The sequence below is a fragment of the Carlito syrichta genome, unplaced genomic scaffold, assembly GCF_000164805.1.
Source record: "Carlito syrichta isolate Samal-C Ts95f unplaced genomic scaffold, Tarsius_syrichta-2.0.1 Scaffold306593, whole genome shotgun sequence".
NCBI classification, from domain to species: domain Eukaryota; kingdom Metazoa; phylum Chordata; class Mammalia; order Primates; family Tarsiidae; genus Carlito; species Carlito syrichta.
Genome location: NW_007250689.1, coordinates 643054 through 647911, shown reverse-complemented (window position 1 = coordinate 647911; position 4858 = coordinate 643054). Strand labels below are relative to the sequence as shown.

At 33.8% G+C, this 4858-nt stretch overlaps 1 pseudogene; it reads left to right on the top strand.

Annotated features, from left to right (window-relative positions):
* Positions 1-4461: 4461 nt before the first annotated feature.
* LOC110596083 lies at positions 4462-4858 on the top strand (annotated as a pseudogene).

Genomic DNA, 4858 nt, shown 5'->3' with positions numbered 1-4858 from the left:
TGACATGTTATATTATAAATATAACCCTAAAATACCACTACCGGCAAAGTTTAAAAACTACAATACAAACATATAACAATACTAATATATCATCTCCAGATAATCCTATAACATTCAATATAACAAATTCCCAATTTATTCTTTATACTAATACTTCTCCAATAACTAACCAAAGTACGTGGGCAGACTTCTTATAAATTACCATTCTTATAAACCTACTAACCATACCCCCCAAATAATACAAATTCCCCATACCTATACAAATATTACTACTACTGCTACAAAACATATAATACACTTTAACCTATCTTTTCCAGCCCTTCCAAATTATATTCGACAAAAAAAACCCTAATATAATACACTACTTGGGAAATTGGAGTCTAGATTAAAAATAACTAACTCAGTTAATTTAAAAATATTAACTCATAAATTAAAAAATACCAGACAAAATACAGGGGATGCTATATATATAAATACTCAATGACTTCCCACAACTATAAGTCCCCATAAAAAAACACTGTCATACAAAAAAAATATACTACATATATATAATTATTCCATAACTCAACAAATACAGTTAGACAATAATATAACCAAATTATTTAATTAGACAGTTTGTTCCTTTCAACATTTATATATTTTAATACAAAAAAAAATGCTCAACACTTATTAACCCAGCGTTTATATTCAACATAAAAAACAATACTCAAATTACCTAAAACTACTTAAATTCCTTTAATTATCCAACCTACTAATTATACTAGTTACTGGTACTATAAATCAATTATATATTATACACCTATTATTCAAAAAAAATTATGTCAATTTCATATATTACCCATATTATCAATAAATTCAACATATTTCATACTCCCCACAATATTAGACACCCATATAGACTCATCCAATATAACTTACAAGTTAAAAAATTATATTATTACTGACCAAAAACCCACTTATCAGGGCCTTATTAAAACAATAAACCCTTATTTATTAGCACATTCTAATAATACTTGTTTAAGTATATATCCTGTTACTAATTTCTCAATACTATATAAAATGAGTCCTCAACATATTTATTTTACTTCTACTAATATTACTAATTTACATGACATAGGCCTCAAATCCCCTTTTACAGGGTGTTTACAACAATATAAAATACTCCAATAAAACAGTAATATATTTTATTTAATGCCCGATCTATCAAATAAAATACAACAAAAATAAATTCCTCAAATTCTAAAAGCTCCCAATATATCCCTTTATATATATTTGCCATTAATTAAAATCTTACACAAGTCAAATTTATTAACACAATACCTCCAAAAAAATAAAGACACTAAAAAATATCAAATTACTACTACAATTGTCAATAATAAATTAACTCAATTACATACTACAATAATACATAATACTAACCATCACTGATAAAACTTTTTATTTTCAAACCCCACTACTACAAAATATTTTACTGCCCTTCTCACCCCAATATTAAAAATCATATACATTCTTACTAGATTATGTCTATATAATTGTTACATATATCAACAAATACGACAATTATACCTTAAATTTATACTACAAAATACTTATATAAACTTCACTTATGCCTCACACAATCCTAAGACCAAATGTGAGGAGAGTGAAATTATATAAAAATTGAGTCAAGACACTAACTCCGTCCCTATTTTAACCTAAATTACATAACATGTTAATAATTGACCCTACTCCCCTCCTAGGCGCCCGGCCAGCGCCTGGACAGGGGACTAAGGAAGACCATTTGTCTTATAAAAATATGAGAGTCAGACTCAATCCAACTCAAAATCTCTGGCCAAAATCCAAAATTATAAACTAATAATGACTTTTATATTATAAAATACATGTTATAAAACCAATAGACTCAATACCACCTTTATCTAAAAACACTAAATAAAAAAAAAGACCCTGAGTTAATAAAAAAAAAAAATCCCGAATAAACTCCATGCTCTTATACTAAAAAAATTGACGCCCATAATACTATTTTAAAAATTCCTCAAACTCCAATACTACCAAATAGACTACAAAAAATAAAATCTCTAATTGCTTAATATAATTTTGTCCACTTATAAATTATAATTTAGTCTACTATTGTCTCTTCCCGTCTCTTCCCTTTTAATAAATCTTTCATCTTCATACTTTTCTGATATAAATATACGTTTTATTCAACAAATCGACACCATTAAATTAAAGTCCATACATGACATCAATAATTAATTTTCCTTAATATGACAGCAACTTGGCGAGATCTCAACTCTACAATAAATTAAGAAAAATTAGCCAGATGTGGTGGTGTGTGCCTGTAGTTCCAGCTACTTGGAAGGCTGAGGCAGAAGAATCGCCTGAGTCCAGCAGTTTGAGGCTGCAGTGGCCATGAGCGTGCCACTGCACTCTAAGCTGGGCAACAGAGTGAGACTCCAACTCAAAAAAAAAAAAAAAGATTAAAATAATATCAAATACCTTTTCTAACCATAGTGGTATGAAATGAGAAACCAATAACAGGAGGAATATTAGAAAATTCACAAATATGTGAAAATGAAACATACTCCTGAACAACCAACAGGTCAGCATCCACTTTCTCTAGTTTCACCTTATAGAGCTCATTTTTCTTTTTAGTTTCTGCCATTTTCTTGTCTAGGATAATCTCCAATCTTCTATAGCTTTAACCCTTAAAACCCGAAGTTAGATTATATTAATATTACATAAGAGCTAAGTTTTTCACCTGGTACTTGAGTCAAAACTCTAGGATATCTATTTTGATACTTCTATTACTTTTTCACCAAAAGATTGAGATTTTTCCTCACCAGACTGTGGCTTTTGCACACTTCCTTCTCCGCTGGCTGAATTAGCATAGTATATCCACAGGAGTTAGCTGAAAGTTAAAAATCTATTTTGGGAACAGACAACTATATCAGTGATACTTACAGAATCTCTTTGACATATCGTAATATAAAGAACAAAACAGTGAAGGGATGGAAAAGGATATTCTTTGCAAATGACAGTTGAAAGAGAGCAGGAGTGGCTATACTTATGTCAGACAAAATAGACTAAGCCAAAAACTATCATAAGAGAAAAAGAAGGTTATTATATAATAATAAAGAGGTCAATTCATCAAAAAGATATAATAATTGCCGGGCTCGGTGGCTCAGCCTGTAATCCCGCGCCTTTGGGAGGCTGAGGTGAGTGAATTGCCTGAGCCCGCGGGTTCGAGACCCGCCTGGGCAGCGAGACCTCATCTCTACAATAAATCAAAAAATCAGCTGGGAGTGGTGGCGCATGCCTGTAATTCCGGCTACTCGGAAAGCTGAGGCGGAAGGATCACCGGAGCCCAGCAGGCCGAGGCTGCGGTGGCCGGGAGCGGCCACTGCACTCCAGTCTGGGCGACAGAGTGAGACTCCAACTCAAAAAAAAAAAAAGATATAATAATTGTAATATAAATGCATCAAACAACAGAGTACTTAAATATATAAAGCAAAAATAAACAATTAAAGGGAGAAATAGACAGCAATACAATAATAGTAGGGACTGCAATAACCTAACCCATTTTCAACAATGAATAAATCATCCATAAAGAAAATCAATAAGGAAACAGTTGACTTGATAACCTCTATAGACCAAATGGATCTACGACATATACCAAGCATTCCATTCAAAAGCAGCAGAATACATGCTGTTTTCAAGTGCACATGGATTTATCTTTCAGGATAAATTACATGTTGAACCACAAGATATGTCTTAACAAATTTAATAAGATTGAAATCAGGCTGGACGCGGTGGCTCACGCCTATAATCCCAGCACTGGGAGACCGAGGTGAGAGGATTGTTTGAGCCCACAGGCTTGAGACCAGTCTGGGCAACTTGGCAAGACCCCATCTCTACAATAAACCAAGAAAAATTAGTGAGGCATGGTGATGTGTGCCTGTAGTTCCAGCTTCTTGGAAGGCTGAGATGGAAGGATCGCCTGAGCCCAGCAGTTTGAGGCTACAGTGGCCATGAGCGTGTCACTGCACTCCAGTCTGGGCGACAGAGTGAGACTCCAACTAAAAAAAAAAAAGATTGAAATCATTTCAAATATCTTTTCTAACCACAGTGGTATGAAACAGGAAACCAATAACAGGAGGAATATTAGAAAATTCACAAATATATGAAAATGAAACATACTCCTGAACAACCAACAAGTCAAAGAAAAAATCAAAAGGGAAATAAAAAATACCTGATACTGATACCAAAAAAAAAAAAAAAACCTCTCATACGAATGAAAATGGAAACACAAAATACCAAACTTATGGGATACAGCAAAAGCAGTTCTAGGAAGGAATTTTATAGGAATAAGTGTCTACATTAAGAAAAAAGAAGGTTCTTAATTAAACAACCTAAATTTATACCTCAAGAAACTAAAAGCTCTTTTACCAAGGACCCACCAAGATGGGCCGCATTCGAACCAAAATCGTGAAGAAGGCAGCCCGGGTCATCATTGAGAAGCACTACACATGCCTGGGCAACGACTTCTACATGAGAAAGTGCGTGTGCGAGGAGATCGACATTATTCCCAGCAAAAATTTCCACAACAAGATAGCCAGCTATGTCACACATCTGATGAAGCAGATCCAGAGGGACCCAGTGAGAGGCCTCTCCATTAAGTTGCAGGAGAAGGAGAGAGAAAGAAGGGACAATTATGTTCTGGAGATCTCAGCCCTGGATCAGGACATCATTGAAGGCAGATCCTGACACTAAGGAAATGCTGAAGCTTTTGGACTTTGGCAGTCTGTTCAACCTGAAGGTCACTCAGCGTACAGTTGAGATGAACTTCAAAACACCATGA